Source organism: Peromyscus maniculatus, chromosome 19 (assembly GCF_049852395.1).
Source record: "Peromyscus maniculatus bairdii isolate BWxNUB_F1_BW_parent chromosome 19, HU_Pman_BW_mat_3.1, whole genome shotgun sequence".
Lineage (NCBI taxonomy): Eukaryota > Metazoa > Chordata > Mammalia > Rodentia > Cricetidae > Peromyscus > Peromyscus maniculatus.
Genome location: NC_134870.1, coordinates 76,554,220 through 76,579,124, shown reverse-complemented (window position 1 = coordinate 76,579,124; position 24,905 = coordinate 76,554,220). Strand labels below are relative to the sequence as shown.

The 24,905-nt window shown below is 41.9% G+C and overlaps 1 long non-coding RNA gene across 1 annotated transcript; it reads right to left on the bottom strand.

Moving 5' to 3' along the window:
- Positions 1 to 2,360: 2,360 nt before the first annotated feature.
- Positions 2,361 to 23,441, bottom strand: LOC121824026 (uncharacterized). The gene is made up of 3 exons (XR_006065760.2): positions 23,324 to 23,441; positions 3,649 to 3,811; positions 2,361 to 2,804 (listed from the first exon to the last, which is right to left on the bottom strand). It is a non-coding gene; the product is annotated as an uncharacterized LOC121824026 (long non-coding RNA).
- Positions 23,442 to 24,905: the final 1,464 nt, after the last annotated feature.

Sequence of the window (24,905 nt, the reverse complement as noted above, 5' to 3'; positions counted from 1 at the left end):
CACCTTGTTTTTTGAAACAGACTCTTACTGAACTCGGATCTCACCCGTTTGTCGAGACTGGCAGGGCGGCAAGCTCCAGTGGCCGCCTGTCTGCACCTCCTAAGCACTGGTATCCCGGGCACAGCTACCACGCCCAGATTTTTGCCTGAGGGCTGGAGACCCGCACTCAGTTCCTCAAGCTTGCACAGCAAACACCGCCGGTTACATCATCTTGCCCTGCCCTGCCCTGTTCTCTGTCTTCACTGTCGGGTAAACCCCTGCTGCTTGGCTGTTCCTGTGCATTTCTTCAATTCTTTGAGCAAGATACAAGATCATGGAAACGCCAGGTCCACACAGCAACTACAGAGGCTGGGGCACTGTCCAAACCCAAGCCTGCTGGCAGAGGCACACCTTCTGTTCCTTGTCACAAGCCTGCATAAGCAAGCGCTAGTGTATTTAGGGGATAATCCAGGGACCATTAGTAAAGATAGAGTCTTGGGGTGGAAAAGAGGAAGACCAAGCCTGTCTACCTCTTGAATAGTCCCTGGAAGAAACTGCAGGCCATACCCAATGCTCTTGGTCCTAAGAGGAGGGCATGGGCATGTGTCCTCCACTGTCCCTGTCACAGCTCCCAGCAAAGGCTGATGTCCATAAGAAGCAGAGACACTCTATGATCCTTCGCAACATCGAGGTCCCTGTTGGCCTGAGGCAGTCACTTTTTCTGATTAAACTAGAGGAAATATTTTAAATTCATTAAAATTAATTGCAATAAAGTTGATTTAAATAAGTTTCTATTGCAATTACAACAACTTAAACTAGCTTAAATAATTTAACTTTTAAATTTTCTGTTATTTCCTCCAAAGCGTTTTCATTTTGAAATATGTCCTCAAAGCTATGATTATATTTCTCATTCTTCTAATAAGCTCCACGTTCCTTATCATCACCATTGTGTAAGAAGTCCAGAGTATTTGTTTGAAGTATCAGAATCTTCAACCAAAGAATTAAAGTTTAGGCTACAGTCATTAGGCACAAGACCCTGGCTGGCAGAGGACTCTGGGGTAGGAAGGACAGGCACTTCCCAGTTTCCCAAGTCACTCAACCTGGACCCCTCTCCCTGCTCTTCCCACCTCAGGCAGCTCCAGAGTCTCCCTGGCCTGCAAAGTGTGGTTTGTTTATCCAGTTGGGAGAAAACTAATTTTCCCTTTGCAAGCAGTTGTCAGCTAGAGAGAGCGTCTGGGCTAGGGAGGGAGCTTGCACGGTCTTTCTCAGCTGCTGCGTCACTCTTAACGCCTCCTACCTTGAAGCAAATGAGCCTCGATTTTTAGAAGAGCAGAGGAAATCCCGGTGTTGGGATATGGACAGCAGGTGGGCTTGGAAAGGACAATTTGTTTTATCTTCTTTACCATTTTTCTTACTGTTCTTCTCTGAAGAAATGCAAAAGTGTGGATAGTAATTAACAGCTCGGAAGGATTCCACTCTTCATCAAAGATCTTATCTTGGGTTCTCCTAGAAAGCGAGACCCTTTCTAAGCTTAATTGTAATTTATACAGCGCTAAATGATATAAATAAGCACACACAGGTGTAACATCAATTAAGAGACCTAGCGACACAGAAAGGTGGACCGCCTAGGCCCTGCCTTTTTTCCTTCAGACATGTTTGTGTTGGTACATTGAGAGGTGACTGGCATCGAGAGGTGACTGGCTTTTCCGGGGTACATGAAAAAACTCCAGGAGGACCTGGGGGGTGGGGTGGGGATGAGGGGCTGCGACTCACAGACTACTTCAGGTTCATGAGAACTTAGGTGTGACAGGCACCGGGGGAGATGTGTGCTTTCCTTCAGTGGGATAACTAAATGGCTGTAACGTGCACTTTCTGAAGTTTGGGGAGGTCATTTAAAACCATAGGAATAAAGAGTATTGCTCTGATGATGCTGAGATGGTAGTAGATGGGAGGGTTCTTAGTTGGGTGTAGCTGAAGTTTTCTCTAGTCCTGCCTTGCCCACAGTCAGGACAAATCTCTCTCACCCGCCAGTCCTGTAGCCGCTCAGACCCAACCAAGTAAACACACAGAGACTTATATTGCTTACAAACTGTATGGCCATGGCAGGCTTCTTGTTATCTAGTTCTTCTATCTTAAATTAACCCATTTCTGTTAATCTATATGTCGCCATGTGTTCTGTGGCTTTACCTGCTGCCTTTACATGCTGCTCCCTGGACTGCAGGCTCGCGTCTCCTCCCGGCTTCCACCTCCCCGCCTCTCTTCTCTGTTTGTCCCGCCTATCCTATACTTCCTGCCTGGCTACTGGCCAATCCATGTTTTATTTACCAATAAATCATAGCAACATATATTCACAACATACAGGACATCCCACAGAAGTTGGGTGGATGGTAGGTCATTTGCTTTAATTTGTAAAATATCAATCCAAGGACTGGTCAGGCTGATAGAGCTTATGATTTTGTTATTAATGAATTCTCACACTGTAGAAATAAAAAAATTAAGACTGGGTGATCTAACCTTCCCTAAAGTGTTAACATATTGGTTCAAACTTGTCCGAAGAGGTTTAAAGCTTAGTTTAAACTCAGTTTAACAGAATCTGAAACAGTGCAGGCTTCACACAAGCTTCTCAGCTAACTGGCCCCTGAGAGATGAGCCCTCCAAGCTGAGAAAGCGCTTGCCCATGCTAGCACATCTCTGGGTAAATGTGATGTTCCACAGGAAGCACCTGGTGAGGATTTCCTCTCCTCGACTGACATCATGGAGTGTGAACTTCTGCCTGGAGAATTCCTTGTGACTGATAATACCTGGCAATGGCATAGCATAATAACCTGCAAGACAAAAATCACACATGAATAAGCTAGATATATTACAAGGCACTAACTATTATAACCATTTGCTGTTTTGGAATTTTTATTAGGATCATAGCCAAGTGCTGTAAAAATTTAGATGCTTCTTGCTTATTTTTATAATATAATACCGCTCTCTGAGGTAAACTATTTCCTGAATATAAAAAAAAAAACCCTTGGGAAAACGAAGCTGATGAAAAGAAAAACTCTTGGAGATAAATGGGGTGTCAGAGAAAGGGGAGGACTTCAGAGTGCGGTTTCCACACTGCTGATGCAGAAACAGCTCTTGCCTCGAAGGGAGTAAGAGGTGGTTTATTCTAGAGCTAAGAGGGGCCATGACCCAGGAACACAGACTCGGGTCTTCTCAAAAACCATCTTCCAATGTGGTCACAGTTTCTTGACATTTTTATAGTTACAGAAAAAAAGTCATAAATCAAGACACCTTTCAAATCTGCTGGTAGGCATCAGTCAGGCGGGTGGCAGCAACGCAGGGAGATCTCTGAGGTAAGTTTCCGATGTCATCGGATGACACTCTTAGCTGTGGGGTTGGTGGGAGCTGGTGGTCTTTTAAGTTAATACACCCTAAAAGGTTTCACACTGTAGTCACAAGGACGTTAGTTAGACAAAGATGAGCAAACTATTGGGATAGGGTGTAAAATAGCCCAAGATGATTTGATTCCGGATCTGCAGCACTCAGGTTCTAATCAAGGGAGCAGCCTCCCAGATTCTTTTGTTTTTAATGAGCTGCTTTCTTTTCCCTTGGGAACTTCACCTCATATGAGAACACAGCAGCCATGACACCCATGAGCCTCAAGCACACACTCACCTCCATCTACTTCCTTGTCCTCTATTATTGACAAATCCTATGACGTATCAGAAAGGGGGTCAAGAACAGCAATCCCGTAATCAAGCTGCTGCCATTCCCTGAAGACTCTGAGTTCCCAACTGGTGTGGACATTTTCATCTAGAAGGCAGGGTTACGGCCTGAGCTGTGGGGCCCAGGATAGAGGATCAAAAGGGATCAGGAAGTTAAAGATGTGAGGAGTCTCGGGCAAAGGCAACACACTTTATTCACTCCGGGGCAGATAAGAGCCCTTTGTATCAAGGACATTTGTACAAAATCACACGAAAGCAACATCTTGCTAAAACTGGTTATATAATGAGTTATGTAATAGTCACATTTATTGCTAGGTCAGGGTTCCCTGGAAATAAGATGCTAGCAGCTATCTTAACTGACCTATTCTGGATATCTACACCAGCATGGCACTGTCTAAACCTTTATCTTGTCCTTACGGAGTCAAATGTCTGACTTGAACAAATTACATATGGTGTTTTATATTTTATTTGTTATTGCTGGAAAAAAATAGCCTAACAAATATTTTGCCTTGAAGAAAGACGTTTTACTCTGACATGGATGTCTTGTTTCAATGCTCCAGAACATGCTCTTGGGGCTGAAAGCCCTGGGTTTGAACAAAATTATTGAGGGACTATGGTACTGAACAGCTAAGATTTTAATTTGTGTTATCAGAGTTTTGAAAGCTTTTATGTTACTGGTATTGTGACTTGTAATGGATCCATAAAAAATTGCAATATATTTTTTTTTTTAGCTTCTTCTCACAAGGAGCAAAAAACCCACATACTGACACACAGGGATAGCAGAGGACAGAGTGACAGCTGTTCCTCACATGTGTATCACATGTTCACACCAAGCAGGGTTATTTATGCCAAATTCACGTGCAATTAAAAATGCTCAAAAGTAGGGCTGCTTCAAGAGTGCCTGTTTTCCTGGCAACCGTGGACTTCCTCCTGCCCTGGGAGATGTAGAAATGGTACGTGAGAATCTAGAGCAAGAATTCTCAAGTTAGAACTTGAAGACAGGTCAGGGCCAAAGCTCCTAAGTCGCACAAAGTGCACAGCGCACGGAGGAAGAAAGGCTGTGTGTGGAGCCAGCTCCTTCTGCAGGCACACCCCGCAGAGCTCTGTGAGGTCCTCAACTCTGCAAAGGCCAGCATGTGTGCTTTCTTTCCTAACACCTCTCTTCCCTTGTTTTTCTCTCTTTTTACAGGAAATCGTTCTAGGCCGTCCATGGGATTGCATCATTCTTGTCACAGTTGCGAAGAGTCCTTTGAGTAGTTCCGCATGTGTCTCTGGCGCTGCAGCTTGGGTCTTGCTGTCCCTGATACCCGGGGATGGGATGAGTAGATGTGGAAGCAGTGACACAGACCCCAGGAGGTGGCAAGCCATCTCCTTTATTAAACAAAGGGCTGGGGTATTTACGTGGGGCTGTTGGCGGGCTTTTGCTTCCAGCTGCCGCGGTGTTTTTTGGTTGGCCCTCGGTTGCACGTCATCATTTTTTGGTTTGGAGCTTATGGGTCAGGTTTCCTCTGGCCAGAGTGTTCTCTGTACATGTCACAGCTCATTGTTTGCTTAAGGCATGGCCCAGCACTTCGGCCTTACCCCCTCACACATGTATGACCCTGGTCCCTGTTCAAGGTCTTTACTAGCCTTTGGCTGTTCAGACAAAGCTCCGTTGATTGTTCTAGTTTTGTTCCTAGACCCTCTTCTCTTCCCCACCCACCAAGAGATAGTTCTTTCATAGCCTGCCCCTTTAGCACCACTTATCACATCAGCCCTTAACGAAAACTATGAATTCTCAGGAAGAAAGGGGGACAGAGCTGTCGTTCCATTCTGCCTTCATATGGCAGAAACCCAGGGGAGTGTGAAGGCTCTGCCTTCTGGTTGTAGTTGAAATCCCCTCCCCTCAAAACACCTCACAAATGTTCTAAGGAGAGAGAAAAAGCAATGAGAGAAAATAATAATGCCCCTCGGAATCAGCAAGATTGATTCCTCAGATGGGTCTGTCTTTGCTCTCTGCTCCTTCCACCAGAACTAGAAAACGATGCAATCAAATCTGTGTTAATCCCGACTTTTGTCCACCAGTGAGAGACTCTCGGGTTCTGTGTGGCCTGGATACTATTTCATGTGGAACGAAATGGAGTGAAGCTTGTGGTTCCTTCTGTAACAGCAGACTAAGGAGGAGTGAAATCACACACACTCACACACACACACTCCAGGATGAAAGAGAGGGAGACCTCTCTCCTCAAGAGCATCACCAAGACTCACAATACAGGGTTCTGTGAAAGCTGGAAGAATAATAGAGATAGACCATCTGTGAGTAGACTAAAAGCCTCATTGCAATGATGCACTCACCCTAGGAAAATATTCAGCATCCAATTACAGAGCGGAAAATTTGTTAAAGTTTACTGTAGAGGGACCACAGTGGAACTTAGAAAGTATTGGGTCAAAGACGTGGTGAAAGGGGAGGACAATCAGGTTTATACTAGTGAAGTCTCAAAACCTCAGAGTGGGATTTGTGGTCCAAAATGGACCACAAAGTCCCATTTGGGAGTGTGTGTGTGTGTGTGTGTGTGTGTGTGTGTGTGTGTGTGTGTGTGCATACCTCTTTGTGCAAGTGAATTGAGGTCCAAGGACAACCTCAGGAATCATTCCTCTGGAACACTGACCACCTTCGTTCTGAGACAGATCTCTCATTGGCCTAGGGTTTGCCTATCAGGTGAGGCTGGCTTGCTTCTCCAGTGCTAGCATTACAAGCATAAATCACCATGACCAAGGGTCTTACATGTGTTCTGGGTTCTAACTCACGCCTCGGGCATCACTTTACCTACTGAGGCATCTTCCTAGGCCCCAATTTTGAGATTTTTTTTTTTCTTGGTTTTTCGAGACAGGGTTTCTCTGTGTAGCTTTGTGCCTTTCCTGGAACTAGCTTTGTAGACCAGGCTGGCCTCGAACTCACAGAGATCCACCTGGCTCTGCCTCCTGAGTGCTGGGATTAAAGGCATGCGCCACCACCGCCTGGCCATTTTGAGATCTTTAAGTGACCCAAAACTACAATCTTCATTCTCACATATTATGAGCACACGGCATGCAATCCTATAAATTTTCACCTTTATAAACTTTGAGAGGAGTTATTTGGAATTATTAAAACCAAGAATCTAGGAACTAAAGTGAGACATTGCTGGCATACACTGAGTCCTTGTTGCAGAATTCTAATCATAAATCTGTCTTGGCAACTTCCTCACAGTACAGGCATAAATTCAAACAATAGAAACCCATGCTTTTACAAAAAAATACTTAGATGTTAATTCATACTTTTATTTTATGAGGACTATTTTAATCTCTTCATTTCTTCCTTCTTGATAATAAAGGAGTTACTTTTCTTTACACTCATCTGTTTACTCTGTCATTATTTTAAATCTTTGCTGTAATGTAGGGTTGCCATATCCCTACACTAGTGTTAGTATATTTTGTTTTTCTTTTATTCCAATGCTAGAATTGAACCCAGGACCTTGTGAATGCCAAACAATTATTTTAATACTGAGTCACACCCTCATTCAATGCAGTTTTAAACAGTAGAATTCTTGATCTATAATTTTCTAATAATGAACCTTTAATAGAGAGCATTGAAGTTCAAATATGGATTACTTATATTCTAATTTCTTTTCTTTTTTTTAAGACAGGGTTTCTCTGTGTAGCTTTGTGCCTTTCCTGGAACTTGATTTCTAGACCAGGCTGGCCCCGAACTCACAGAGATTCACCTGCCTCTGCCTCCGAAGTACTGGGATTAAAGGCATGCGACACTATGGCCCGGCTATATTCTAATTTCTTAATGTGTCCATAATGTTCCCCTAGACATGCTTATCTAGTACACCTGCCAGGGAGTTCTCAGTCATTAGGGACTGTTGGTTTCTTCCCACCTTTGGAAGTTTGCATAGAGCACCTTCTGAACCAGAAAGCTAGTCTTCAAAGAGGAAGCTTTTGGGTCAATTCCAGCTCAGGATCCTCTAGGTCCTGTGCCTAAAGTGCATGGTATCTTCATCAATAAGTACTTATTTGGTTGCCCACCTCTGGGGGCAACCAAAGGCAATAGCAATAGCTGTAATGTTTGAGAGTCTCTTGGACAACAGCCCTGATGAACAGTTCAAAGGGGGGCTTCTCATGTCTGGTGCTAGGGTTTTTGTTAGATGGTCTATGACTCTTGAAGGGAGCATGGTCAGCCCAGATGGGAAATCTATATTTAATTATGTGTATTACATGAATCCATTTTGTCCTAGACTTTATTTGTTGGAAGGCTTTTTTATTATTATTTCAATCTCCTCACTTGTTTATGTTTGGGGTTTGTTTGTTTGTTTGTTAGTTTTGAGACTGGGTTCTTCTGTGTGGCCCCAACTGTCCTGGAACTGGCTCTACATGTAGACCTGACCTTTAGAGAGCTGCCTTCTGGAATTAAGGGTACGTGACACTGAACCTAGCTAATCTCCTCACTTGTTAAAGGTCTGTTTAGGTTGCTGACTTCTTGGTTCAATTTTGGTCATTTTGTTGAATCTAGAAATTCACCCATTTCTTTTAGGTTTTCCAGTTTCATTGGGTATTTTAAAGTACTCCTTTATAATGTTTCAAATTTCTTTGGTGTTTCTTGTAATGTTTTCCCATTCACTTCTGATTCTGTTAATTTGAGTCCTGTCTTTCCTTTTTGGAATGGTTAGTATTTAGGCCAATGGTCTGTCAATCTTGTGCATCTTTTCAAAGATAATCTGTTGATTTCTTTTGTTTCCTCACAGAGGAGTCCAGGTCCTCAGGATTCCCTGAGCATAACTCATGCTCTAACTCTCAGAGCCACTAGAGGGCAACTGACGCCAGCATATGAGTGGACATAGGACATTTATAAAACTGGGTTGCAAGTATTTACACTGTTATGGCATTCTTTAGTTGTAGCTAGAGTTTTCCTGCCTGGCCCACAGTCAGGACAAATCTCTGTCACCCGCCAGTCCCACAGCCACTCAAACCCAACCAAATAAACACAGAGACTTATATCGATTACAAACTCAATGGCAGTGGCAGGCTTCTTGCTAACCGTTCTTATATCTTAAATTAATCCATTTCTATAAATCTATACCTTGCCATGTGGCTCGTGGCTTACTGGCATCTTCACATGCTGCTTGTCATGGTGGCAGCTGGCAGTGTCTCTCCCACCCAGCGTTCTACTTCCCAGAATTCTCCTTTCTCCTTGTCCTGCCTATACTTCCTGCCTGACCACTGGCTAATCAGTGTTTTATTTATACAGAAGATATCCACAGCATTTAGTCCTTGTTATTTCTTTAGATGGTCCTTCAAAGTATGTTAAAGATTCATTTTATATAGTATTTATTTATATTACAACATTATTTAAATACCAAGGGATTAACTAGATCAGGTTGGCCTGTGGGAATGTCTGTGGGGCATTGTGTTAATTGCATTGGTTGGTATGGGATGATCTAGTACACTGTGCTATTCCCTGTGCAAGGAATCCTGGACTATCTACATGTCAAAAGTGAGTTAAGAACTTACAGGCGTAAGTTCATTCTTCCTCTGTCTTGGCTATGGATATAACTAGCTGCCTCAAGTTCCTGCTTTGACTTCCCTGGAGTGATAGACTGTAACCTAGAACTGTAAGCTAAAATGAACATTTTCTTCCCTGAACTGCTCTTTGCCAGAGTATTTCTTCATGACAACACAAGTGGGACTCGGGTACCTAGTAAGTCTACTTAAATAAATAGAAAGGGGGAAATGCTGTGGGATGGTCCTTCTGTATGCTGTGTTTATATATCACCCTAAGTGGTTGCCAATAGCCAGGCAGGATAAGGTTAGGTGGAAAAACCAAACTAAGGAGGGGATGAAGAAGGGCAGAGTAGGGGCAGATGCTGGCCAACTACCCATGAAACAAGATGCCAGAGAATTGGTAAGCCATGGGCCACATGGTGATGCATAGATTAATGGATACGGGTTAGTTTAAATATAAGAGCTAGTTAGTGATAAGCCTGAGCCATCAGCCAAACATTTATAATTAATATAAGCCCTGGAATGATTATTTGGGAGTGGCTGCGAAATGGGGCAGGACAGAAAAACCTCCATTTACAAGGAAAATATCCACATACCCTTCAGGAATTCCAGAAAGTTTTAACTGTCATACTCTGTAATTCTATAAGCCTGTACTAGGTCATAAGTCTGTGACTTGAGAAAGACCTGACTCTTATCTTCATGAATAAACAAGTCAGAAGCACAATCACTAACCACCTGTGAGTGTCAGAATCACTCAAGGCATAAGCGAAGGAAACACAGTGGGAAAGGCATGAGCTGTCAGGGGCGGGAAGGGCATCCCCTGGCCTCATGTGACATCGAGAGACCATGCATTCAATGTGGAAAGAGGCAACTTGTAGCTCCAAGACATGTTTGTTTAGAGGAGGGGCTTACAAGAGCTCTAGCATTAGAAATCTAAATGGACCCAAAGGACCCCTTGGTGAGGATTTTCTCTCATAAGAAATTTAAGTAGTAAAAACTTTTCAATGATTTGTCTGAATTTGAGGAAATTTTTGTTGTTGTTGTTTTGTTTTGTTTTTAAATGTATTCTCCAAAAGCCTCGCCGGTTGTGTTGGAGATTTCTCCCACCTTGCTAAGTACCCAGCACCTGCTGATATGAGCCTGTCTCCTCACTGCATCCCTTCTGCTTAGGAGACAAAGGTCCTCCAAATCCAAGAGGGATTGTGATCATGTAACCTTCGACCAGTCCAAAGACTTGAACACTACCCTTTGTACCACTGACCTCTGCCCTGGGCAGATTGACCTCTGCCCTAGGAGTTGAGTTGAACTATAACCCAGCACCAACAGGAGAGCTGGGGGCTTCCCCTGAGCCCTAGAGGCCTCTCTGAAGTCCCCTGTGACTAAGGGAACTTCCCCAAATTCCCTGAGCACAGCAAATAACCTGGAAGTTCAAGGTGAACCTCATCGAGTTTCTCTCTCCAGTCACCTTGGAAGTAGAGCAACCAACAAAACATTCCACCTTCCATACTGTGCAAGCTGCCAGGGCAGAGGCCATCCGTAGTCCTGTCCACTGTAAGCCTATGAACCACAACAATGACTGGGTCGGCAAGATACCCCCAACAGGACAGTAATGGCACTTTTATTTTAAGAGTAAGAACATCTGTCTGATTGGACTTAACGAGAGGAAATTCGTTCCTGGTACTGTAAACCCAGCCAACTGCCCATAACCGGAAAGGTCAAAGACCCAGGAGGAGAACCTTCTGCTGCCATTTTCCTAAGCTGATACAAATCCTGGCTGCATTCTAAACATTCAACCTTATGCTCACTGATGCAGCTCTCACCTCTCATCAAAGAAGCTTCTTTTTGCAATAGTGGAGATGACTACAGAGACAACTGCAATCAGCCAAAGTGCAGAGAATGAGCAACTGTGGGATGTCCAACCCCGACAGATACATCTGCTATACTACCCCCTATACCTAAGGCTAAGGGGAAGATCATGGAAGAGGGTATAGAAACACTGTAAGAGTCAGAAGACCAGACTGTCTGCTATATGTCTTCAATATATGACAGGGAAGCTGAACCCATGAACTCTCAACTGTATGGTTGCCTGAAGATCAGCATGAGGACAACACCCGCTGACATGCTGGCGTGGACAGGGGAATTCCATGTAGTACCACCTCTAGATGAGGAGCCACACATAACCAATGCCCACTGAGAGTCAGAGAATCAGTCCAATACCAAGTGGTCAGCACAGGACAGAGGTGCATATGAATAAATCTAAATGGGCTTAGTATGTTATATATACATGTACATGTATATATTTTTATATACATGTGTACACACATATATATAGACATGTACACATATATTTATATATGCATGTATATACATATAAAAATCATAATTTTTATTCACAAATTCTTTACAATAAAGTTTTGAATTTAGGGGTATTTGCATAAGGAATCAAGGACATGAGGCAAATGTGCCAGATAGGAAGGCCAGCCATGCACTTAGTTGCTCTGTATGGGTTCCTTGTTGGGTAATAACTAGAGCTGGGATTAGTGTTGCTTCAAGAAAATACAGAATCCCCTTAGTTCTACGGTTCCAAGAATGCAGACTCCCTTGTGCTTACTTGAATACAAAGTCGGGTGACAGGAGAGTAATGCCAGTGAGGCCACAACTGCCTGCACCTCTGGAAGCACCCTGCAGTCTGACACCAATCCTCATTTGTGACATGGTTTGAAGTTCCTGGATCCACCTCCCCGGAGCCCCCAGGGTACATGCGCAAAGCCTTTCTCAACCCATTGGGATTCCTATTCAGTGTTGCCTTTTTACAGGGAATACATGGGCACCTTGGACTGCAAAAAAAAAAAAAATCCCATGGATATAGACCTAAGCTAGTGATGGAGGGATTCCTAGTCATGCTCTGTGCTGTATGAAGAGGGGCCGACTGTCATTGCGCAGGGTGGACCCGGGATGCCATCAGCCCAGGATGCTGGGCCACTGGGCAGGAGTTGCACAGTCTCTGATCCAGACAGAACAGGCTTGAGTCCTGCTTCTGCCTTTTCTAAACTAAAGCCTGGTAAAAAGCCTCACTGCTTGAGACCACAGCTTCACCATCTACTGTGGTGGTAATCTAATTGTACTGAAATATTATTTTGATTGTATGTTAATAAATAAAGTTGTCTGGGGGTCAGAGCTATTAGAGCCATAGCAAGAGTGTGGCGGTGGTGGCACACGCCTTTAATCCCATAGATATCTGTGTGTTCAGGGTCAGAGCTATTAGAGCCATAGCAAGAGTGTGGCGGTGGTGCCACACGCCTTTAATCCCATACGATCTCTGTGTGTTCAGGGATACAGTCAGCATTGGAGACATATGCCTTTAAGACCTAGGGGGCTGTACATTCAGACAGTGATGAAGCAGTCATGTGTTTGGGTTTACAACCAATGAGAAGGCAGAACAACATACTATAAAAAAACGAACCGACAGGAAGTAGGTCTCTCTTTTCGCGAAGCTGGGACAGCAGGAGGAAGGGTGAGATTTTAGTTCTGAGCTCTGACCTCTCGGCTTTCTCTTTTACATTGTTTCTGTGTTTCTTATTTAATAAGACGGTTGGTTACATCTACATCTGGCGCCCAACGTGACAAGAATCCATTAAAAACTGCTTGGCTTGGCGGCAGGTCCGCTTTCCTGCAAGGGCGGCAGGCGGCCCGCGGCGGTGGCAGCGGCGGCGGCACGCGGCGGCCGGCGGCGATCGGCTTCTTAGTCCGAGCAGCGGCTTCTTAGCCTGGGTCTAGTTCTGCTTGACCTCAGGCTGGACTATCGGTGAGCTGCTTGCTTAAATCCTGCTTGCTTAAAGCCGGTGCTACAAACAACTCAGACCTGCCCTGCCGAACAGGGCCCTGCCTGTAAAACCAACGCACGTGGTCGGAGCTTAAGGAAGTCAGACCCAAGCCTTGACTCGGCACAAGAGGGAACACGTGGCTGCATTTAAACTTTAGCCAGCTACGCTTTCTTGTTCTCTCTCTCTCTCTCTCTCTCTCTCTTTCTCTTTGGATTTACACCTGGGACACTGGGTGGCTGCTTTGAAAATCCCCTCAGATTTCTACTGTTCTACGCAGATTTGGTAAGTCATAACATATCAGATATTTTAAAGGAAACTATCTAAAAGAGAATTTTTTTTCCACATTAAAAAACAAATGGGTTTTATGTGTACATTGGAAGAAAATTGGTTTTTGTTCGAAATTTTAGGCAGTCTGGCAATGGAACAACTATATAATATTAGTATTGGTGGAATTATGCACCTTATCACTATAATAATCCACATTTTAATATTTAAAAAGATAGTCAATTTAAGTGCCAGGATAACAGCTTTAGAAGAACTTGTTAAACCTGTAAAAATTCAGACAGAAGAAATTAACAGTGAAGTTGTTTCAAGTCGGGATCATAAGGTTGCAGAAAGAAAGCCTGTTTTCACACAGTCACCCTTAATTTATCCTGTAACCGTACAGCAGATGCCTGATCAAATGGCTACACAAAATACTTGGGCTCCAATTGAAATGTTGGATTTAAAAGGTTTAAGGAGGCAATAGTATCTTATGGCATGCATTCCCCATATGTAAAGCAAATGTTAAACTCTTGGTCAACATATAATAGGATAGTACCACAGGACTGGCGGGACCTTGCACAAGGTGTTCTGGAACCCAGCCAGAGACTTCAATTTCTGACTTGGTTTAAGGAGGAGGCTAAAAACATAGAAAAACAATGGAGGGATAAAGGAATACAAGTTTGCCAGGATCAGCTTATGGGCGAAGACCAATATGCTTCAGCACAAGCACAATGTTTATATGATGTCCAAACCCTAATTTTATGTCAAACGGCAGCCTTGAATGCATGGGACAAAGTTGAGGAACCAGGAAAAAAATCTGAGTCATTTACAAAGGTGAAGCAAGGCCCAAAAGAGTCTTTTACAGATTTTTTACAAAGACTGGCTTCAGCAGTAAAGAGAATGGTCTCGGATTCAGAAGCTGGTAAGGCAATAATTGAATCTTTGGCCTTTGAGAATGCGAATGCAGCATGCAAAAGAATAATCAGGCCATTAAGGGCAAGATCTGCACCTATGGAAGATTGGATTAGAGAAACAATTAATGTTGAAGCTGATGAGCATGATGATACATGGGTAGGAGAAGTAATTTCAAAAGGTTTGAGGAGTGTTAGATGTTTTGGATGTGGAAAGCAAGGACATTTGAAAAGGGACTGTAGACAGGTCATTCCCAGAAACAATGTTTCTTCAAGGAACAATGGCAACAGAATGCCCCTTCCTTCTGGAGTATGCAGAAGGTGTGGTAAGGGAAAACACTGGACCAATGAATGTAGATCAACAAAGGACAGACAGGGTAATCCTTTGCCTCAGTTTTCGGGAAACTCCCGGAGGGGCCTCATGCAGGCCCCCATAGCAAAACCAGTTCAAACCTTTCCTGCAACTGTAGAGGAAATCCCTGCTCTGAGCGATTAAATAACCAAATGACTATTGGAATAAATCATGCTGGTCAGGATGATGAAACAGAGAGAATAGAAAATTCAGGAGAAAACATAAAGAAAATTTTTTGGCAAACTTCTATTAATGAACAAAGACCAAAATTAACGATAAAAATAAATGGTGTTTTGTTGTCTGGTCTGGTAGACACAGGTGCGGACGTTACCATAATTGCACCAGAATTTTGGCATCCAACTTGGCCTCTTCAGGAGGTAAACGTTCAACTGTTAGGAATTGGGACATTATCTCAGGTGAAACAGAGTGCAAGATGGCTCGAATGTATAGGTCCAGAAGGACAGAGAGGAAAATTAAAACCATATGTGGCTAACATAACTATGAACCTGTGGGGTCGAGACTTGTTGCAACAATGGAATACTCAGATTAACATCCCTCCAATCTCAAAAACAAATCATAAACTAGCACATGTTACTGAGAGAAATATTAGAAGATATTGTTCTAATGAGTGGTCACCAGCCATCCATATTATACAAGAACAGGGTACAATAACTGATGATCTTCCAAAGACACCAACAGCTCTACCTTTAAAATGGTTAACAGACAAGCCTGTATGGGTCCAGCAATGGCCTTTAACAACAGAGAAACTCCAGGCTTTAGAAGAGCTGGTAGAAGAACAGTTAAATGCTCAGCATATTGAAGAATCAACCAGCCCTTGGAATTCTCCTGTATTTGTTATTAAAAAGAAATCTGGTAAATGGAGAATGGTAACAGACCTTAGAGCAATTAACAAAGTAATTCAGCCAATGGGCTCTCTACAATCTGGGATGCCTTTGCCTACTCTGTTACCAAAAGGATGGCCTCTCATAGTTATTGATTTAAAAGACTGTTTCTTTTCAATACCCTTACAAGAAAAAGACAAAGAAAGATTTGCTTTTACAGTGCCTACTTATAATAATTCTCAACCGGTTAAAAGATTTCAATGGAGGGTCCTCTCACAGGGAATGTTGAATAGCCCAACTCTGTGCCAATATTTTGTACAACAGCCATTGGAAGTGATACGTAAAAAATTTCCTAAATCTATAATTTATCATTATATGGATGATATTTTATTAGCTGACTCAAATGCAGATACTTTAGAAATAATGTTTGAAGAAGTAAAGAAAATTTTGCCTTGCTGGGGATTACAAATTGCTCCTGAAAAGATACAAAGAGGAGATTCTATTAATTATTTAGGATATAAAATAGAGCTACAAAAAATTAGACCCCAAAAGGTGCAAATTCGGAGATATAGACTACAGACTCTTAATGACTTTCAAAGATTATTTGGAGATATTTCTCATCTACGAATGATTGTTGGGGTAAAAAATGATGAACTGACTAATTTGTTCAAAACCTTAGAAGGTGACAAGGACTTAAATAGTCCAAGAGAATTATCACCTGAAGCTGAGAAAGAATTAGCCTTGGTAGAAAAGAAAGTGCATGAAGGACACGTGAATCGTATTGATCCAAAGCTGGATTGCATTTTGGTTATCTTACCTTCTAGGCGTTCTCCTACTGGAATATTAATGCAGAGGGAAGATATTATTTTGGAATGGATATTTTTACCAAATAAACCAAATAAAAAATTAAAAACTTATGTGGAAAAAATCTCTGACTTGATTTACAAAGGAAAAATGAGACTTCGTCAATTAGCAGGCATAGACCCAGCAGAAATTGTCATACCATTAACTAAGGAGGACATTGAAAAATTATGGGCAGAAAGTGAACCTTGGCAAAGAGCTTGCAGTAATTTTTTGGGAGAAATTAACAGCAAATATCCCAAAAGCAATAGAATTGATCTTATAAAGAGAGCTGATTGGATCTTGCCTCGAATTGTACGGCAAAAACCCATATCTGGAGTTCGTACATTTTATACAGATGCCAACAAAGAAGGAAAGGCAGGTTACAAATCAGAAAATTTAAGTAAAGTGGTTCAAAGTCCGTATAATTCAGTTCAAAAATCAGAATTGTATGCTGTTCTGTTGGTATTAATGGATTTTTCAGAACCTCTCAACATAGTAACTGACTCTCAGTATGCTGAAAGAGTGGTGTTACATATTGAGACTGCAGAATTTATCCCTGATGCTTCAGAATTAACTTCACTATTTATTCAATTACAAGATACAATCAGGAAAAGGAATCATCCCTTATATATAACTCACATTCGATCCCATACTGGTCTGCCAGGCCCTCTAGCACAAGGCAATGATGAGATTGATAAATTATTGATAGGAAATGTGCTGGAGGCCTCAGAATTTCATAAAAAACATCACGTTAATAGTAAAGGTTTAAAAAAGGATTTTTCCATAACCTGGCAACAAGCCAAAGAAATAGTAAAGAAATGTCCTACTTGTTCCTTCTACAATCAAACGCCATTACCAGCAGGATGTAACCCAAAGGGTACTCAGAGAAATGAAATCTGGCAGATGGACGTGTTTCACTTTGCAGAATTTGGAAAACTGAAATATGTACACCACACCATTGATACTTTTTCAGGATTTCAATGGGCAACTGCTTTGAGTTCTGAAAAGGCTGATTCTGCAATCACTCATTTGCTAGAAGTTATGGCCATCATGGGTATACCTGCACAAATCAAAACTGACAATGCTCCATCATATGTCTCTGTTAAAATGAAACAGTTTTTTGCTTATTACAATATAAAGCATATTACAGGCATACCACATAATCCTACAGGTCAAGCAGTTATAGAAAGATCAAACAGAACTCTAAAGGATATGCTAAATAAACAGAAATGGGTAACAAAAACCCCCAGAAATAGACTGCATAATGCTCTTCTAACTTTGAATTTTCTGAATGCCAATGAGAAAGGAACAACAGCTGCAGAGAGACATTGGATAATAGAAAAAACTACAGAATTAAATCAGCCTATATACTTTAAGGATGTGCTGACCTCAGAATGGAAACCAGGGTATGTATTACATTGGGGACGAGGTTTTGCTTTTGTTTCTACAGGAGAAGATAAGCTGTGGGTACCGTCAAAATTGATAAAGGTTCGATTTGAACAAGAGAGACCTCTTAATTGAGGAGGTGATAGTTCATCAACCAGCATGAACATCCAATTTAAACTAACTTGTATCAATAACACATGCCTTTTCATTTAATCAGATAATAACTTGTCAAAAGGAAACATCCCCAAAATTAGTCTTGGGGAAAGATTTTTGTTTTTGTCTTTTAGGAGAATGAAGGTTAAGGAATCTGAAGAACACTGGACAAATGAGACAACTGAAGAAAAGGGACAAATCATCTATCCCAAGAAACAGAGTGAAACGGTGTATGGGTATATATTATCTAAAAAAATTTTATGTCTTCCTAAATGTTTGTTTCTGCTTTTCTCTAAAGATTTAACACTATTGGTCTTCTAACAGTCCCAGTTCAATTAAAATTTAAAGCTGACTTTGGAGTTGGAGAATGGCTCTCTCCTTCTTTAAAATCAAGCATGTTGTTAAAAGGTAAATGCAAACTCCCTGTATCATGCCAGAATAAGAGCCATCTTCTGCTATGGTACAGGACAAAAGCAAAATTAATTAAGGGACTATTCTATTACTAATCTCAACTCTTTGATTCTATTCTGATTCTTTAAACTTTTCTCAAAGTATAAATTTTATATCAAAATTTACAAGATTAATATATATATATATATATATATATATATATATACATTTTAAACTTTGTTAAGATATGAATGGTCACATAGAGTACTAACTAATTCTAGAAAAAAGGCTAGCTGCATATATATGTTTTTGTGTTCGAGTCTCTTATCAGTTTTCTGCAGGAAATCATGGCCAGGCCTAACATCAACTGAAGTCTCCAGAAAGAAGATGGGGCCCCACAACAACAACAATTCCACGTGGACAATAATAATATCATTAAGCTGACAAACATCATCCATAGATCAGCTTTGAACTATAAGATGCTCAGAGCAATTTTGAGATGACTAGCTGAGATGATCCAGTCTCAAAGACTACTTGAATAAGGACTTGAGATAAACCCTGAACTTTGGCATTATACACAGACTAGATAATGAAGGATATAGTTACCTCTCTTAGAATTTGACAATTAACCTAAAATTTTTCTTTCAGGATAAAGAAAACTTCGCCCATACCCAGCAGGAAGCAATTTTAAGAATACGATGCCCACATTCCCAAAGAGGTGGTGTGGGGCGGGTGGTTTTTTGGTCTTTTTAATGGGTTTTGGGTCTGGGATAATTTTCAATATTTAGGGGGGTTGGTTACAAGTTATTGTCAAGGGTTAGGAAAAAGGCTAAGCAAAGGAGATTAGATTTAAGGTTCTTGTTTAAAAAAAGAAAAAAAAAGAAAGAAAGAAAAAAAGAAAGAAAAGAAAAAGACAATTACTAGTTTTAAATACTTTACATTGGATTGAATTGTTTTATATTGTATACAAATTTGAAATTGATATTCTTAGAAAATGCTATATGTATATTTCTAATTGTATTTATACCATTCATTTAACAATGTAATGCAAATTTTTGATCCTTGAATGTTATTATTTTCAACTATTAGGATATAAAGAAATGAAAGCTAGTAGTTAGACATTATCATAGAACTTGTAGTCATATTAGATATGTTTTAAAAATTGAGCAGAGATGTTTGAGACAGGTCATCTTCAAACCTTTCAGAGATCTACAGAATATGGCATTTAAAATGTTTTAATAACTTAGAAAATTTTTCTTTTTTGAGACATGTCGGCTCCTGGCAGTACCAATCTACTTTAGAGAAAATATGGGCATTGAAGAAACTGCATATGGAGTCAACTTTCATTGTGGCAAAAGTTAGCCACTGGACAACAAAGTATCCTCGAATCAACAGGACAAAATGGACAGACAGATCACGAAACAAGGGACTACTGATTCTTGCCAAAACAAGTGTGGTTATGGCTTTATCAAAAGGCATCTTCTGAGGCCAGGACAATATGGCCCCATCCCTGAAGTGGCCTTCGCATCCGAAAAAGGTACGGTGCCCTTTTCTTCGAAGGCAGCTTAACAGGCAGAGGGCCGATGGATTCTGTTGTACAATGGAACAGCAGCTGAAAGCTCATGCCTCTCAAAAGTAGACTGGCATTTAATAGAGGGATGTGGAGAAGAAGGGGATGCTGAGATGAAGCCATATATACACAGCCAAGAAGAATGGACAGCTGAATTAAAAAACTGTCAACAATTTCCAGAATTTAAAATCCTGAATCATGACAGGACACTAGTGGAATTCAGGTGTTTCTGGTACATGGACTGCTCTCACCCAATGTGAGGTTGAACTGTTGACCTTGTATACATCCTACTTCACAAATGAGTCTGTCAGATACACTAAGCCTATAGGCTGAAGATGATGCCCCAACACTGCGGAGAAACCTCAGGTGACTGCCCAGGCAGCTGGCTATTTCTGTCAACTCACAAAATTTTTTGGAAGTTGCTTGCATGCACTTCCTGTTTTTATTTTTGTTAGCAATATTATTCCCTTCTTGGGTCTCTGAGGGAGTTGAAGATTAGTTAGTTATGGTTGAAGATTAGTTAGTTATAGTTGAAAATTAATTAGGATAGAAAGTGCATTAGATACATCTTGGATTTACCAAAATAGGATAGATAATGGAATTATTTTCTCTGATTTGTCAAATACCTGTTTAGGTATTTATTACTTGTATATATTGTATATAGTTATTGTACTTTTGTATATAGTTTTTCTTTTGTTAGTTATAACCTTTTGCTTTTTTTTCTTGTTATTAAAATAGAAAAGGGGAAATGTGGTGGTAATCTAATTGTACTGAAATATTATTTTGATTGTATGTTAATAAATAAAGTTGTCTGGGGGTCAGAGCTATTAGAGCCATAGCAAGAGTGTGGCGGTGGTGGCACACGCCTTTAATCCCATAGATATCTGTGTGTTCAGGGTCAGAGCTATTAGAGCCATAGCAAGAGTGTGGCGGTGGTGCCACACGCCTTTAATCCCATAAGATCTCTGTGTGTTCAGGGATACAGTCAGCATTGGAGACATATGCCTTTAAGACCTAGGGGGCTGTACATTCAGACAGTGACGAGGCAGTCATGTGTTTGGGTTTACAACCAATGAGAAGGCAGAACAACATACTATAAAAAAACGAACCGACAGGAAGTAGGTCTCTCTTTTCGCGAAGCTGGGACAGCAGGAGGAAGGGTGAGATTTTAGCTCTGAGCTCTGACCTCTCGGCTTTCTCTTTTACATTGTTTCTGTGTTTCTTATTTAATAAGACGGTTGGTTACATCTACAATCTACAAAGTGGTGATGGGTGATTTGTGACACTGCGTTCTGAGAATAGTATCTTTGCAGATGAACTTAATATACAAGTACAGATAAGCCACACTTTACTTCATTCCCTGAATCCAGCCCTGACGGCCTATAGGAAGACATGACACAAGGAAGAATGAGTGGGGGAGGGGAATTTCCTATCTGAAGGTGGAAGCAGAAACTGGAGTGATATGTCTAGGACCCAAGAATCGAAAAGGATTTGCATCCACCAATGAATGAGGGACGTGTAACAAAGTATCCTCCTCTAGGGCTTCTAGAAGCAGCACAGCCTTACCATAACTTGGTCTTCTGACCTATGGAACTGCAAAAGAATAACTATTTCTTGTTTAAATCAAGAATTCTGGGTACTGTTGAACTGCAGTGTTGGAAAACTAAAACAGTACTGAAGGCTGCTTGTGGGCTGGCTGGAAGGTTTAAGTGCGATTACATAAGCAAGTGCTTATTAGGTTATTATCATCCCTTTCCTCTTGCCAAGGACTGGGTGAAAGAAATTCAAGTATTGTTTTGATATCCCTGCTGTCCTCTGAGAACTGAAGGCAGGGCCACTGAGCTTGGCTAGCCAATCAGGCTTACAATATGTAAAACAATTGGCATTCAGAGGCTCACAACTGGAACTGAGGCATCTCTCTCCTGACAGATGTGGGGCGTTTGCCCCTTCTCTGAGGGCACAGCCATATGGCACTCTGTTCTAGAAAGTAGGCAACAGCAAGAAGCCCGTCCCCACTGATACACACCCCCCAAGGCCACACAAATCTCCCAGAGACCCAGGCTGGAGTCTCAGGATGGGGGTGGTATCTTAGTTGTGTTAACTGATGTGAGAAGACCCAGCCAGAAGTTTGACAACATCGTTCCCTAGGCATGAATTCCTGCACTGAACAGAAGGGGGAGGTGAATGTTTCTTTCCGATTGTGGATGTCATGTGACCAGCTGCCTCAAAGCTCCTTGAGTTCCCACCGTGTTGAACTGTACCCATGAGCTGCAAGCCAGAATAAACCTCTTTTTCCTTAAGTTGCTTTTTAGAAGGATTTTACCACGTCATTAGGCAAAGAAAATTAAAGACAGAAACTAGGAAGGGGAAACCAGATAGACTTGTTGCTCTGTGGCAATCCTGGTGATTAAGATACAGGACAGTTGCAGTCATACTAAACTGAGTCCATGTCAGCTCTTACATGTTTTCATTAGAACAGGAGATGCTGAAGAAAATAGCACAAATCACTGTAGCATGAATCTTAAATTTTTTTGTTTGTTTGTTTGTTTGTTTTTTGAGACAGGGTTTCTCTGTGTAGCTTTGCGCCTTTCCTGGGACTCACTTGGTAGTCCAGGCTGACCTCGAACTCATAGAGATCCGCCTGCCTCTGCCTCCTGAGTGCTGGGACTAAAGGTGTGTGCCACCACCGCCCGGCCAAATCTTAAAAGTTCTTATTAATAAAAACAAACCTGGAGCCAGGTATTAGGGTGAATGCTGGAAGATCAGAGAAGCAGAACAAGCCACAGTTCCCTCACCTCACCAATTTCTCAGACTGGAAACCTCTGAGTCCTCCTCCAAATGGATCTTAGCTGAACTGTGCTATTCAAAAGCCTAAAAGCTTAACCAGGCTTATCCAGGCTAGTTCCTGGTCCTCACACCTTATATACCTTTCTGCCATCATTAAAGGCGTGAGTCACCATGCCTGGCTGTTTCCAGTGTGGCCTTGAACTCACAGAGATCCGGGCAGATCTCTGCCTCTGGAATGCTAGGATTAAAGATGTGTGCTACCACTGCCTATCCTCTATGTCTATCTAGAGGTTGTTCTGTTCTCTGACCCCAGATAAGTTTATTAAGGTACACAATATTTTGGGGAACATTTTATCACCACAAATCACATACCAGGAAAAGGAGTCCCAGTACTCTAGTAATACTTCTACATCAGCCAAGTAAAAGAGATGAGCCCGATGTTTCCCCACATGCTCTTAGAAAGCAAGTAGCTCTAATGACAAAGAGTTGATAGCTACAAAGACACATGTTTTTAAAGGTTTCATGTGTCCAAAGGAAGAAGGATGCTACCACACCAAGAAATGTATACAAAGGGTAGTCAACTGAGCCACACTGTGTCTGGGGAAGGAGAGACTGGTCAGCTCCGCATGAGCTCCTGTTGTTGGTTGTTTTGGCTCTTTACTCTTTGTGGGGGCCACTACCCAGCTCCCAAGACATATGGGGTCTTAGTATTACTTATGAATGCCCAGCCTTAGCTTGGCTTGTTTCTTGCCAGCTTTTCTTAACTTAAAGTATCCCATCTACCTTTTACTCTGGGCTTTTTCCTTTTCTTACTTCTGTATCTTACTCCATGGGTGGCTGGGCGGCTGGGCGGCTGGCCTTCGTCTCTGTTCTCTCTTGCTCTTCTTTCTTCTTGCTCCTCCCAGTTTCTCCTTCTATTTATTCTCTCTGCCTGCCAACCCTGCCTACCTTTCCCTGACTCACTATTGGCTGTTCAGCTCTTTATTAGACCTTCAGGTGTTTTAGACAGGGACAGTAACACAGCTTCACAGAGTTAAACAAATGCAACATAAAGGAACGCAGCACATCTTTGCACCATTAAACCAATGTCCCACAGCATAAACAAATGTAACAACATCTTAAAATGATATTCTACAACATGCTCCTGCTCAAGGAGGGGCTTGTGTGACTCAGGGTTGATGGATGATAGAGGCTGCACCCCCAGGGAGTGAGCACAGTGCCCTCCTCAGGGAGCACTCAGATCTACTCTCACCTTAGGATCACTGCTCCTCTTTTTCAGGCCAAACAGTAGATGGGTGTGTGGGTATAACTCAGTAACCAGCTGTTAAAACAATACCTAGAAAACTAATCTTATATCTACTAGATTTGTTTTTTAGCTTCAAGTGTAAAACTATGCATGAAAAATGTTAACAGCCTTGGGGCTGAGGAAAGGACCGATAAACCAGATGTAAGGTCACAGATGCAGCTGTTCTGAAGGATAGATGGAAGAAGCCTTGAAACCACCAGGAATCTCTCTGCATGTGTATCTCCTCTCTCACTGCAGCCAGCTCCTGCATTATCACCAGAAACAAAGTCCCACGGCCCACAGTCACAGCCTGGTCCCTTCTCGCTTCTATTTCAGTAAGACGCCACACTCAGACCAGCCAGCTGTCTTGATGAAGTTGTCCAAGGCAAGGCCCACAGTTAGGCTAAAGCCTCATAATTAGTATCAAGAATAGCAGTGGGAAAAGGATCCAGTCCCGCCCCCCAAATAGATGACAAGTTCTCCAGGGGACAGAGAGACAGAGTGGAGGCTCTATCCAAGAAACAGAGTTGACATTTATCAGTCCATGGCCAAGTGGCCCTGATGCTTTGCTTGTGGCAAAGAGGCATACCACGGTGGGGAAGTTGAGGCAGAGAAGTGGGTAAGTGTGTGTTTTAGAAATACGGAGTTTTATGCTCGGGAAGTGAAAGGAGACTCCCAATGGCTGAAAACACTCCCACTAGACCCCATCTTTTAAGATTTATGCCATCTCCTCACAAGCTGGGGACTAAGCCTTTGACATGGGCTTTAGGAGAGCATTTAAGATCTGGTAGGCACACCTGGATCTTTCAGATACTTAGGAAAATCATGACAATCTAGAGATAAGGAAGACTGTGCCCTTCTAAAGGAACTCTCCTAAATGGTACTGGACAGGTTGATGAGCTTCTTAGAACTCAGGCTTGCACCCAAGAATAATTGAGGTAATTGGAACTCCTCGGTTATAATGAGTCACAAAAGTGACCAGTTCTTACCACTGCCCAGCATATCCAGGATCCATTATATTTTACAACTTGTGTGTGTGTGTGTGTTGTTGTTGTTGTTGTTGTTGTATTTCCTTAAAGA